General features: G+C 48.7%; 1 protein-coding gene and 1 long non-coding RNA gene across 2 annotated transcripts in view; both read right to left on the bottom strand.

Annotated features, from left to right (window-relative positions):
- The window catches only part of LOC147352734 (uncharacterized), a 67,735-nt gene that overhangs the window by 44,730 nt on the left and 8,592 nt on the right, over positions 1 to 14,413 (bottom strand). The window lies entirely within an intron of this gene.
- Positions 3,940 to 5,774, bottom strand: LOC147352735 (uncharacterized). Its single transcript, XR_015148338.1, has 2 exons — positions 5,537 to 5,774; positions 3,940 to 4,768 (listed from the first exon to the last, which is right to left on the bottom strand). It is a non-coding gene; the product is annotated as an uncharacterized LOC147352735 (long non-coding RNA).

The following is a 14,413-nucleotide window of genomic DNA, read 5'->3' as shown; positions in this document are numbered from 1 at the left end:
TCTCCTAATTCAACTTATGGCCCAAGGCGTACTTATTAACTGGGCAAATCACAATAAATGGTTCAGATCTCCCACTCATTAGGGATTCACTCTTTCATTCAAAAATGTATTTGGACCAACTGCCACGAGCCTGGCCCCACGATGGGCTCACCCTTTTCTAAGAGGTAGGGAATAAATGACCAATGGGGCCATGATGCCATTAACTCAGGCAAAGGGCCTGTTCCTGGAGCCAGAGGAAGGCGAGCTTCTGCGCAGCAGCTTTCCTTCATGCATGGACTCAGGGAAAGGCAGTCCTCAGGGCGGGGCTGGGCCCTTGAGGCTGACGGTACCTGACACCAACTCCTTCACCTCCCTCACAACAGGGCCTGAGGGTTACTGACACACACAGCAAACAGTCAGAGGGGCTTGATGTCTGAACCAAAAGTGCCTGGACAAGACACAACCCACACTGGGGAGAATCAGGCTGAAAAACCAACTCCGGATCTCAGCTGACTCTCTGAAACCACGAACCACTTTCTTCTTTGCAAACCCAAACCACATTCTCCTACCTCCAAACCCTGCTGTGTGCTACTTCCCTACAAGATGCTCTCACTCCCGTCAGTACTTGTGACAGCCAAAAACATCTCCAGACACTGCCAATGTCTTCCAGGGGGACAAAACCATCCCCGTTTGTGAACACTGCACTGGGGGATGGCCTGAAACCCTGGCTGTGTGTAAGAAACACCTGGGGAGCTTCTGACTCACCTGTACCTGGGCCCACCTCACACACATTCTAATTCTGGTCTAAGATTCTACAAGTAAACAAGAATGTCTATCACTTTACAGGCCCTTTATGTTCCTTTAACGTGCTGGTTGGTTCATCCACTAGACGGAATTTCTCCAGAAGCATGAACTACATTTTTTTTCCCCTTCTCTTCGGGAAGCTCTAGACAATGCTCCATGCAGCACCTATTTCATGCTAATCAGAAGAGTTTGGAAAGTTCTTGAGCCCTCTCCACCCCAACTAGATGAAGACGCCACTGCAGGTAGCACCCTCTCTCCCAGATTCAATTGTATATGACAAGAATAATCTACTAACACGATCTTCCAAGCTTCACGAGGAGGAGGGGACAGAGGCGGGGGTCAATGAGAGTCCAGTCTGACTGACTTTGGTCTCAGTCCCCAACCTCTGAAGGAGCCCCCCTCCATGCTGTCGCTTGGGTGTGAGGACCCTTTGCTAAATGGCCAGGATGCCCGCCTATGTGTACTCAAGTTTATTGATCCCTCTCCACCTTTCTTGGCCAGAATGGAAGGCATAAGGCCAAGGCACAGCTGCAACAGTAGAAAATCCAGTCTACCTGACATTGCTGCTTCCCTCGGGCTGATCATGACTTGGAATTAAACTCAGGCCCAGAACTAGCCTTTTTCTGAGACCCAAAGGCAAGAATCTTTCCCCACACCTTGCTTCAAGGGTTCCCCAGGAGGATCTGGAGAACTGATTGACACTGGCCTGGCCAGTGTTGATGGGATGCAGTCAAGTTCACATCCTGCCTTCCAAACTCCCCACACCTGAGGCTACTCCTGCAGGCCACCTCTTCAGAGAAAGCCAACAAAGAGCAATAAGGTGTCAAGGAAGAAGATCTGGCTCTTAACCCCTAGCAGCCCGAAGTGGAAATACATTCGTCACTCACAAGCTGCTTAGAGAGCAGACATGCCATCCTTCCCAATTTTTATACTTGGGCTTCCCTGGTATGTCAGTCAGTAAAGTATCTGCCGGCAATGCAGGAGACAAGGATTCGATCCCTGGGTGGGGAAGATCCCATGGAGAAGGGAATGGCAAGCCATCCAGTATTCTTGCCTGCGGAATTCCATGGACAGAAGAGCCTGGCGGGCTACAGTCCAGGGGGTCACAAAGAGTCCCATACAGCTAAAGGACTAACACTTTCACTTTCAACACTAAAGACTAAACAAAGGGTGGGAAACCCCAGGGGCCACACTTCCCCTAAAAAAACAGCAAAGGCTATTCGAGCTCTCAAGATCAGATTTCTCACTAAAATTCACTCGCTAATACATAAGGATGTAAATTGCCATGTGGTTAGATCAGATCAGTCACCCAGTCGCGTCTGACTCTTTGCGACCCCATGAATCGCAGCACACCAGGCCTCCCTGTCCATCACCAACTCCTGGAGTTCACTCAGACTCACGTCCATCGGGTCAGTGATGCCATCCAGCCATCTCATCCTCTGTCATCCCCTTCTCCTCCTGCCCCCAATCCCTCCCAGCATCAGAGTCTTTTCCAATGAGTCAACTCTTCACATGAGGTGGCCAAAGTACTGGAGTTTCAGCTTTCGCATCATTCTTTCCAAAGAAATCCCAGGGCTGATCTCCTTCAGAACGGATTGGTTGGATCTCCTTGCAGTCCAAGGGACTCTCAAGAGTCTTCTCCAACACCACAGTTCAAAAGCATCAATTCTTCGGTGCTCAGCCTTCTTCACAGTCCAAATCTCACATCCATACATGACCACAGGAAAAACCACAGCCTCGACTAGCCAGACCTTTGTTGGCAAAGTAACGTCTCTGCTTTTGAATATGCTATCTAGGTTGGTCATAACTTTCCTTCCAAGAAGTAAGCGTCTTTTAATTTCATGGCTGCAGTCACCATCCGTAGTGATTTTGGAGCCCAGAAAAATAAAGTCTGACACTGTTTCCACTGTTTCCCCATCTATTTCCCATGAAGTGATGGGACTGGATGCATGATCTTCATTTTCTGAATGTTGAGCTTTAAGCCAACTTTTTCACTCTCCACTTTCACTTTCATCAAGAGGCTTTTTAGTTCCTCTTCACTTTCTGCCATAAGGGGGGTGTCATCTGCATATCTGAGGTTATTGATATTTCTCCCAGCAATCTTGATTCCAGCTTGTGTTTCTTCCAGTCCAGCGTTTCTCATGATGTACTCTGCATATAAGTTAAATAAACAGGGTGACAATATACAGCCTTGACGAACTCCTTTTCCTATTTGGAACCAGTCTGCTGTTCCATGTCCAGTTCTAACTGCATACAAATTTCTCAAGAGGCAGATCAGGTGTTCTGGTATTCCCATCTATTTCAGAATTTTCCACAGTTGATTGTGATCCACACAGTCAAAGGCTTTGGCATAGTCAATAAAGCAGAAATAGATGTTTTTCTGGAACTCTCTTGCTTTTTCCATGATCCAGCGGATGTTGGCAATTTGATCTCTTGTTCCTCTGTCTTTTCTAAAACCAGCTTGAACATCAGGTTCACGGTTCACATATTGCTGAAGCCTGGCTTGGAGAATTTTGAGCATTACTTTACTAGCGTGTGAGATGAGTGCAATTGTGCAGTAGTTTGATCATTCTTTGGCATTGCCTTTCTTTGAGATTGGAATGAAAACTGACCTTTTCCAGTCCTGTGGCCACTGCTGAGTTTTCCATATTTGCTGGCATATTGAGTGCAGCACTTTCATAGCATCGTCTTTCAGGATTTGAAAGAGCTCAACTGGAATTCCATCCCCTCCACTAGCTTTGTTCGTAGTGATGCTTTCTAAGGCCCACTTGACTTCACATTCCAGGATGTCTGGCTCTAGGTCAGTGATCACACCATCGTGATTATCTGGGTTGTGAAGATCTTTTTTGTACAGTTCTTCTGTGTATTCTTGCCATTTCTTCTTAATATCTTCTGCTTCTGTTAGGTCCATACCATTTCTTTTTTTTTTTTTTTTTTTTTTTAGGTCCATACCATTTCTGTCCTTTATCGAGCTCATCTTTGCATGAAATGTTCCTTTGGTATCTCTGATTTTCTTGAAGAGATCCCTAGTCTTTCCCATTCTGTTGTTTTCCCCTATTTCTTTGCACTGATCGCTGAAGAAGGCTTTCTTATCTCTTCTTGCTATTCTTTGGAACTCTGCATTCAGATATTTATATCTTTCATTTTCTCCTTTGCTTTTTGCTTCTATTCTTTTCACAGCTATTTGTAAGGCCTCCCCAGACAGCCATTTTGCTTTTTTGCATTTCTTTTCTATGGGAATGGTCTTGATCCCTGTCTCCTGTACACTGTCACGAACCTCATTCCATAGATCATCAGGCACTCTATCTATCAGATCTAGGCCCTTAAATCTATTTCTCACTTCCACTGTATAATCATAAGGGATTTGATTTAGGTCATACCTGAATGGTCTAGTGGTTTTCCCTACTTTCTTCAATTTAAGTCTGAATTTGGCAATAAGGAGTTCATGATCTGAGCCACAGTCAGCTCCTGGTCTTGTTTTTTGCTGACTGTATAGGGCTTCTCCATCTTTGGCTGCAAAGAATATAATCAATCTGATTTCGGTGTTGACCATCTGGTGATGTCCATGTAAAGAGTCTTCTCTTGTGTTGTTGGAAGAGGGTGTTTGTTATGACCAGTGCATTTTCTTGGCAAAACTCTTATCAGTCTTTGCCCTGCTTCATTCCGTATTCCAAAGCCAAATTTGCCTGTTACTCCAGGTGTTTCTTGACTTCCTACTTTTGCATTCCAGTCCCCTATAATGAAAAGGACATCTTTTTTGGGTGTTAGTTCTAAAAGGTCTTGTAGGTCTTCATAAAACTGTTCAACTTCAGCTTCTTCAGCGTTACTGGTTGGGGCATAGACTTGGATTACTGTGATATTGAATGGTTTGCCTTGGAAACGAACAGAGATCATTCTGTCGTTTTTGAGATTGCATCCAAGTACTGCATTTCGGACTCTTTTGTTGACCATGTTGGCCACTCCATTTCTTCTGAGGGATTCCTGCCTGCAGTAGTAGATATAATGGTCATCTGAGTTAAATTCACCCATTCCAGTCCATTTCAGTTTGCTGATTCCTAGAATGTCGACATTCACTCTTGCCATCTCCTGTTTGACCACTTCCAATTTGCCTTGATTCATGGACCTGACATTCCAGGTTCCTATGCAATATTGCTCTTTACAGCATCGGACCTTGCTTCTATCACCAGTCACATCCACAGCTGGGTATTCTTTTTACTTTGGCTCCATCCCTTCATTCTTTCTGGAGTTATTTCTCCACTGATCTCCAGTAGCATCTACTGGAGTGACTTGGAGAAGGCAATGGCACCCCACTCCAGTACTCTTGCCTGGAAAATCCCATGGACGGAGGACCGTGGTTGGCCGCAGCCCATGGGGTCGCTAGGAGTCGGACACGACTGAGCGACTTCACTTTCACTTTTCACTTTTATGCATTGGAGAAGGAAATGGCAACCCACTCCAGTGTTCTTGCCTGGAGAATCTCAGGGACAGAGGAGCCTGGTGGGCTGCCGTCTACGGGGTTGCACAGAGTCGGACACGACTGAAGCGACTTAGCAGCAGCAGCAGCAATGAGTGACTTAGTATTTTCTCTGATATTTTCTCCTTTGATATTCATTGCCAAAAGGATGAGTGAGTCTTAAAGAGCTGCTTCAGGTGGCACTGGCTAGCTTGCTAAAATCTGTCTATGGCACCAGACTCTTCATTCTAGGAGGCCAGCAAGATAGTGATTCCCCCCCCCCCCCCCAAGCTTTCTTACCTCCTCTCAGTTACACACAGAAACACACACACACTGTCGCCTGAACACATCCTCCTGCTGAGGTTTCTCTTCATTCTCCAGAAGGAGCTGTGGAAACCCGGGCCTCCAGGAAACGAGCCGGGGAGGGAGGGGGCCGCGGGGCCGCACTTCCTCCGCCGCAGGCCACCCCTCTGCGCGGCCCCTCCCTGCCCGGGCCTGGAGGGCCCCCAGCCGGGAACAAGGCCGCCTTTGAAAGCCCGCGCGGCCGCAGCCGGCCGGGTTGCCATGGCCACGGCCCTCCGGCGGGGAGGCGGCGTGGCGCCCGGACACCCGGCCCGACCCTCCCCGCGGCCCCGCCCGTCCCCTGCGCCCCTTAGCCGCCGGGAGCGCGGCGCTCCTCCGGTCAGAAGACGCCGTCCTGAGGGGGAAAAGTGGCGAAGGCCCGCCCTGCCTCCCTCCGGCCCTGCCTCCTCGCCCTGGCTCGGGCCGAGGGCCGCGCTGCGTGGCCCTCACAGTCGCCGCGCCGGGACCCGCGGCCCGGGGCTGCCGGGCGGGCGGCGCAGGGACGCAGCCTGAGGGCGCGCGCCGGGCCCTCGTTCCCCCGGCCCCAGCGTCCCGAGGAGCCAGCCGGGCGTCTGAATAATTCAGCCCTCAAACTGTCCTGTGGTCTGGGGCGTTTCTTCATTTATTTTTTGAAGAGATCTTCAAATTTTTTTGAAGAGGTGAAACTGCCGTTTCACCACGGGAAGCAATTTAATCTTAAACCTGGCTCTGGTTTGAGACCCAGGACCCCCCCCCCAAGACTGCAGGGAAGGGGCCGCTGAACTTCCTGAACCCAGCCGACCGGCAGCCCAGAAGCGGCTCCGAGGGGCGGGGGGCGGGGGCGGCGCAGTCTCCAGGGAGGAACTGAATTGTTGGAAAGCCGCGAGCGTCAGCCCGTAGACTGCCTCTAGTGGTGGGTCCCCAGGCCCCTCCAGCGTCCCACCCGCCCCCTTGGGCCTCGTGTTCACTCTGACTCAAGAGTACCGAGCACACAGTTTTGCCACGGGTCCCTGGCATCCGGCAGCTTTGGCTTCCCTTAACCATACTAGCTGATATTTTACCGAGCTTTCATCTCATGTAACTGGCACAATAACCTCATGAGGTAGGTACTATGAATATCCGCCTGTTACAAGTGAGGACACAAACTGGAGGTTAGGAAATGGCCCCAGGTCACACAGCTAGCAAGGGAATGGTGAGGATGCAGACCCAACCGTCTCATTCCAGACTTCGTGCCTTCATCCCCACCTTACGTGGACATCTTCAAAGAGTGGAACTAACTCAGCCCAGGGAAAGTGACATGACTTGCTCATAGTCAGCCCACTGGGACCGTGTCAGGCAAGGACTGCTGCTGCTGCTGCTGCTAAGTCGCTTCAGTCGTGTCTGACTCTGTGCGACCCCATGGACTGCAGCCTACCAGGCTTCTCCGTCCATGGGATTCTCCAGGCAAGAACACTGGAGTGGGAGAGCCATAATGGGGACTAACATCATTTCCACAATTGCAGTTTCAACTACAGAGGTGAAAACACACGCAGAGTACTCCTTCTTTTACAATGTTATGGTCTAATGGCCTATAAATGCAGCTTGACCCAAGCAATGGACCATGCTAGTCCTGTCCACTTCCTTCAGTCTCTGCTCCATGACTTTCCAACAAACAGCTCCCCTGCCTCCAACAAAACTGAAATTCCCTCTCACAGCAATATAATCTCTCCCACCCCTCTTCAGGGCAGTGCACTCTCCAAGACTCCTAACACACCACCCTGCCAGCTCATATTTATGCAGCACTTTATATTAATAGTTCTCAAAGCTCTCTTACAGACATCCAGTCAGCTCAACAACCCTTGAACCAGGTAAGCATCAGCACCTTTTTTGAGGACTGCCCCCACCCACATTCACAGGGGAAAGGACCCAAGCCAGGTGGTACTATGTGACAATGTGCTCCTGGCCATCACTGATTGGACCATCAGGAGACAACTGACAGTAAGCGATCGATCAGATTCTTTCTCAGGAATCTGAATCAAAGGTCTGAAATACAATCCAGTCTGATGTTTCTAGAAGGAAAATGGGTATATCTGGGGGCTGAGGACCCATGACATCTAGCATACATCCACAGAAGCAGTGGCATCCTGCAGTTCCAGGCTAGGGAGGCCAGCGGTATTTCCTGCCCTTGATTCTTACATTCTCCTTGGCTTCAAATAGCTCAAGTTGGTTTCTGTTACTTGCAATCAGTAGAGTCTGAACTAACAGATGGGTTGGATAATTATCCTCCTTTTGCAGATGAAGAAAGAGGCTCACAAAGGTGGAGTGACTAAATGATTATCACAAGATTAAATGTAATAAAGGAGAGGTTAAAATTCCTGCCATGTGACTCCCCTTCGGCCATCTGTTGCCTTCTTCCCTGGACTAAAGAAAGTGGCAGGTATTCCCTTCTTGTTAGTGTTTTTAAAAAAATATGACAACTGACGATAATTGATGAGGCTATAGGCACTCTAATAGATTAAAATCAGAGATAAGAAATATAGGCAGCACGCAACCTCTGTGATGGCCCACACTCTGTGGAGTGTGCTTCTTTCTGAATCTGAATAAATTCCCTTCTTACCTATCGAAAAACAAAACAAAATCCTCTCCTTTGAAACCATGAAGACAACCCTTTGCCCTTCTACACTTCCCAGCCTCCTTTACAGTTAGGTTGGAGCCATGTGAGAAGTTCTGACCAATTAAATGTGCATAGAAGTAATAGGTGTCAGTTCCTTGGTAAGGCAGTTAAAAGCCAGGGGCTGGGGAACTGTGATGACCCCATATGTCCAGATGATGTGACTACAGATGGGAGGAGGACTGTCTGACCCACGTCAGACTTCCTATGAGCACAAATGAAATGTTGTGTCAAGCCGCCCCAATGTCAGAGTTTGATTATTACTGCAGCATAGTGCAGCTACTCTCCCAACTGAAACACATAAAACATTCAACCGGGGCTCTTCAGCACATTTCTCTGGTCTGCAGCACGCTTGAATTGTCTAACATTCATTTGTTTAACAAATATTCCTAGAGCCCCAAAACTAGACGCTGTAACGGGTACAGCCAAGAGCACAGTTCAGTTCAGTTCAGTTCAGTCGCTCAGTCATGTCCGACTCTGCGACCCCATGAATCGCAGCATGCCAGGCCTCCCTGTCCATCACCAACTCCCAGAGTTCACCCAGAGTCACGATGGACTCATGTCCATCGAGTCGGTGATGCCATCCAGCCATTTCATCCTCTGTCATCCCCTTCTCCTCCTGCCCCCAATCCCTCCCAGCATCAGTCTTTTCCAATGAGTCAAGTCTTCACAAGAGCACAGTAGTAAAAAAAAAAAAAAAAAAGACCCAATTTCTCTCTTCAAGATGGCCCCTATCTGGTGACCCATAGACCAGACTTTGGGACTAAAAGGAGCAGTTCTGCAGGCATGAAGGCGGGACCTCCCCCTGGGCCACTGACTAAACTGCGCCCCAAGAAAAGGTAAGCTGCCAGAAGGCAAAAACAGCTTGTCCCAGCGACTCCAGGAGGGTGGCAGCCAAGACTGAGTCCACACCAGGTTTTCACACCCTGGGCTCTACCAGCTGCCCCCCTGCCAGCCACGTGGACACATACAAGTGCCTCCCTTGCCCTGGGCACAGAACAGAAGGGAGAAGGCATCGGGGAGGAGCCATCAGCAGAGCAGGTGGCTGGTAGAAAAACAGGAGCAATAAAAGACACAGCTCATTTGCCCTCACCCTCCTCTGCAGCCTGAGTATCTCCTCTGGAATTACCCCCCTGCTTAATTTATTCTAGCCCCAGAAGTCCCCAACACCTGAGCTTTCTTCCCCCCATCCCTTGTAATTGAGGGCCAACCAGAGAAATCACTCTGACTCTTTGTGTCAAAAGCTAGATGAGAAGAGAAGTGAGGCAGGCAGAGCCATCACATACAGTTATGTGGGCTGTTCACTACACAGAGGGTCCACCCGTAGGGGCAGATGGGGTGAATCCAGCCTATGCTCAGCTTACTAAGTTGTGAACCCTGGAGAAAGGGTCCTTTCTTCTCATTCACACAAAGGTATCTGCTGTACGCTGCAGCCCCAGAAGCACCAGAGTGGGGGCTTCTCCACAAGGAATGAACAAGTTTGGTAATGGGTCCAAGGGAACGTATTGTACTAGCTTCTCTAAGTTTGAGTATATTTGAAACTTTTTATCATAAACTGTAAAACAAAGGAAAAAAACACATCCCATACAATAAGTGGCTATTACGTGGACAAGTTACTTAGCCCTCAGCCTCAGTTCCCCCATCTAAAAAGACAATAATCCCTGGCGTATAGGTTTGGTACAGGACTAAATTAAATAACTGAAGTGAAATGCTTGACACGAGTAAATCCTCTTACACATAGGAGCAGTGTTAGAACAGTAGGTACTGGGACTTCTGCCTTGCAATGCAGGGGTCGTGGGTTTGATCCCTGGTCCGGGAAGATTCCACATGTCTCGGAGGAACTGAGCCCATGCCCCATAACTAGAGAGTCAGTGCACTGCAAGGAAAGATCCCGCAGGCCACAACCAGGACCCAACACAGCCAAATACCTATTTTCTTTTTTAAAAAGTATCTGCTGCTGATGGCTGGGGAAGAAAGGAAAATGAGGCAAAATAGAGGCAGTGGGGCCTTGTGGAGAAACACAACCACTCTGGGTAAACTGTGCTGTGAGGTCAAAGAAGTCTGAAAACACAACCACCCTGTCACTATCCCTAAACTGGGTGGCTGGTCTGAGGGAGTCTTCCTGCAATCCCTCCTTCCCAAAGGGACCTCCCCTTCCTCTGGGGACCCCAGACCCAGCTCATGACCCAAAGGAGAGTCTGCAGAAAGGTCACAGAGAGTAAGTCAGAGAAGGATGTGCCCCCCAGCTTCCTCACAAACTCAGAGACAAAGAGGGTGACTCCAGGACCTGGAAGCTTCCCTTCCTAGTTCTAGAAGAAAACAAGAGTCCCCCAGAATGTACCAGGGGAACCAGGTACTAACTAACACAGGGAGGGCCTCGCCCCACCCCCTTCAAGGGGTGGAGTCGGAGTAGCCATTCATATCCCTAAAGATCAAATATTATGTTTGCGTTGTCCAGTTGTATGGGATGAATTTTTACATTAATATCCTCAAAATTATCACTGCTACGTATGAATTTCACCAGTGGTTTGCCATCTAAAAATGCGTGAGTGTACACTCAGTCACGTCTGACTCTTTGCGACCCCATGGACTGTAGGCCCCCAGGCTCCTCTGTCCATGGAATTCCCCAGGCAAGAATACTGGAGTAGGTAGCCATCTCCTCCTCCGGGGATCTTCCCGACCCAGGGATCGAACCCAGGTCTCCCACACTGGCAGGTGGTTTCTTTATTACTCAGCCACCTGGGAAACCCCATTGAAAACTGACCAACCCCCAATCCATTTCTCTCATAAGGTCTATTCCTTTCCCAGAGCCTCTCAGGGCTGGAGAGGGCTGGAAGTGGCAGTGCCACAAAGCCGGCAGCCCTTCCGAAAGCCCCCAGGAGCCCCCACCCTTGGCTCGAGTCACCAAGGCCCTTCTGTCGGCCCAGCTCTGCCCTGGGAGACCCAACAGAAGGCCTCTGGTTTCTGTCAAATACCATCGCACCCACTCTCTTTTCCAAGATGAAAGCTAACAGGATGATCCATCCTCTTATTAAGACAACTCATGAGAAGAAAGTCACCCAAGTTCTCAATTCTGTCTCCTTTGAGCACAAGCCACTCCATGGGTCACCCCCATAGAGGTTCACAGAAATACAAAAACAGACGAACTTCCACCAACAAGCCCCTCCTTCACCTTGCCTTTCACATCTCAAGAATTTGCTATCCGTATCTATGGCAGTTTTCTCAGTTTCTGAAGCTGTCACGGCTGAGGGCTGGAATGGAAAGACAGGCTTCCAAATAAAATGTGATAGGAGAGCAAAGAGACATGTGGCCCTTAAATCCACAGTGCAGCCCCTCACAGCAGAGAACAAAAAGCCACCGAGAAAATGTCCTTCTCTGTCTCTGCCGGTGCTCTTCGGCTCTGTCCCAAACTTAGAAACAGCTGTTTCCCTATAACTCCAAAAAAAGCTCTCATATGCTCCGTCTCCTCATTCTTTCCAACACTGTGATCTGTACACTTAATCTACCTCCAGGCTCAGCTTATCCCTCCTTCAGCTCATCAAACCACAAGAGGAACAGGGAAGAGTAAGAAGTACTACACGACAACAAAGCCGTCTTAGAAACACCGTCTGCAGTCGGCAGCCTGGCTTTCAGGGTTTAGACCCCAGTTCCTCAGTTACCTGACTGTCTGCCCTTGGGCACGTTGACTTAGCCCTCTGAGTCTCCATCCCCTCATCTGGAAAGTGGTCAATACTACTGTACACATAGTGGGCTGAGTAAATAAATGTATCCTCTTAAAATGCAGAGAGAGGTGACTGGCATGCGAAAAGTAGGTAACCAAAATGTAATTATTGTTAGACCATTACAGCCAACTAATCGGAGAAGGCAATGGCACCCCACTCCAGTACTCTTGCCTAGCAAATCCCATGGACCAAGGAGCCTGGTGGGCTGCAGTCCATTGGGTCGCTAAGAGTCGGACACGACTGAGCGACTTCACTTTCACTTTTCACTTTCATGCATTGGAGAAGGAAATGGCAACCCACTCCAGTGTTCTTGCCTGGAGAATCCCAGGGACAGGGGAGCCTGGTGGGCTGCCATCTATGGGGTTGCACAGAGTCGGACACGACTGAAGCGACTTAGCAGCAGGAGCCAACTAATGCAATGCATGCGTGCATGCTAATTTGCTTCAGTTGTTCCAACTCTATGCGACCCTATGGACTGTAGCCCACCAGGCTCCTCTGACCATGGGGATTCGCCAGGCAAGAATACTGGAGTGGGTTGCCATGCCGTTCTCCAGGGGATCTTCCCAACCCAGGGATTGAACCTGTGTCTCTTACGTCTCCTGTATTGGCAAGCGGGTTCTTTACCACTAGCGCCACCTGGGAAGCCCCATCTAGTGCAATAGGGACTATTATTACCAGCTCTGGTTAACAGATGTGTTCAAAACCATTTGTTGTTGTGGGTACAATAACAGATTAAACTCAAGAAAAGTACAAACTAAGAAATTAAGTGATCTGCTCAGAATGACAGTCCATACACAGCAGAGCTCAGACTGGATCTCTCATCTTGGACTCTGAATCACATACTCACAAATTTCACACTCTAACAAGCTCTCTCCCTCAGGCACGGAAATTTAAGAAGTCCCGTGGATCAGCATCAAAAACAGATTTCAATTCTGTAAGCCCCAGAGAGTGGCAATATCTCAAGGGAATGTTGCAGGATTTGCCAAACAAAATTAATTTCCATTTGTTCTCATATTCCAAGAAAATATACCAAAGCGGCCTTATGCCACCCCATCAAAAGTGTCAAAAGACCCCCTCAAGGCCAAGGATGACACCCTCCTCAACAATATTTCAGCCTCCCTTGGGAGGCTCCCAGGCTGTCAGCAATTTGCAAAAAAGGTCAGTGCAAATCATTTGGGAAGGCATTTGTGCTAGCCTGGCCTAAGACATGTGGACTTCTGCCAAGCCCACAGTTTTTAAAAACATGCACTGTCTTCACCCTTGATAAACAGCAGCCAGGCTACAGAAATATTTCCATTACACCCAAAAGCCTGCTTGCCATCACAACTCATTGAAATGGATGTTTCCAATTTGAGGAGAGTTCAACCAAAACATCGAAGAACACCCCAACCTTCCAGCAGAGGTAACCATTCTGGGATTTAGGAAACCTCTAAACACTATAAAGGGTGTTTGTGGACACAGATTATTTGTTAAATACATGCCCTCATGCCCACAGTCTAACTATATCTAATACATGGATTGAGCCCATTTCTTCCAGCTCTTTTATGAATGTTTATGCATTAGATTACACAAGTACTTTCACCAATGCTCTCTGTGTTTCAAGACTGTGATGAAATCATTGCATGGCCATGCTGGAGAAAACTAGTATTATAAAGAGTTTAGCACTGTAGCTCTGGCTCTAACAGCAACTAGCCACTGATGATGATATGATTTCATGAAATGAGGATAATAACAAATGTTAGCAGTAGCTAACATTTATTGAGAACTTAATGATTTGCCAAGCACTGTGCTAAGGCTTGCCGTCTATGGGGTCGCACAGAATCAGACACGACTGAAGCAACTTAGCAGCAGCAGCAGCAGCAACAATTAGCATGGCACCCCACTCCAGTACTCTTGCCTGGAAAATCCCATGGATGGAGGAGCCTGATTGGCTGCGTGCAGTCCATGGGGTTGCTAAGGGTCAGACATGACTGAGCGACTTCACTTTCACTTTTCATTTTCATGCATTGGAGAAGGAAATGGCAACACTCCAGTGTTCTTGCCTGGAGAATCCCAGGGACGGGGGAGCCTGGTGGGCTGCCGTCTATGGGGTCGCACAGAGTCAGACACGACTGAAGTGACTTAGCAGCAGCAACAATTAGCAGAGAAGGCAATGGCACCTCACTCCAGTACTCTTGCCTGGAAAATCCCAGGGACGGAGGAGCCTGGTAGGCTGCAGTCCATAGGGTCACTAAGAGTCGGACAGGACTGAGCGACTTCACTTTCACTTTCATGCATTGGAGAAGGAAATGGCAACCCACTCCAGTGTTCTTGCCTAGAGAATCCCAGGGACGGGGGAGCCTGGTGGGCTGTCATCTATGGGGCTGCACAGAGTCGGACATGACTGAAGTGACTTAGCAGCAGCAGCAACTATTAGGGGATATTATTACTCCCATCATATGGTTCAGGCAACTAAGACTCAGAAATTGAGTTAACTTACCCCAA

This window comes from Bos grunniens, chromosome 19 (assembly GCF_055505025.1).
Source record: "Bos grunniens cultivar Pamir isolate PY7600 chromosome 19, Bosgru_T2T1.0, whole genome shotgun sequence".
Lineage (NCBI taxonomy): Eukaryota > Metazoa > Chordata > Mammalia > Artiodactyla > Bovidae > Bos > Bos grunniens.
The sequence above is the reverse complement of the archived record's forward strand: the minus strand, read 5'-3'. Positions and strand labels throughout refer to the sequence as shown.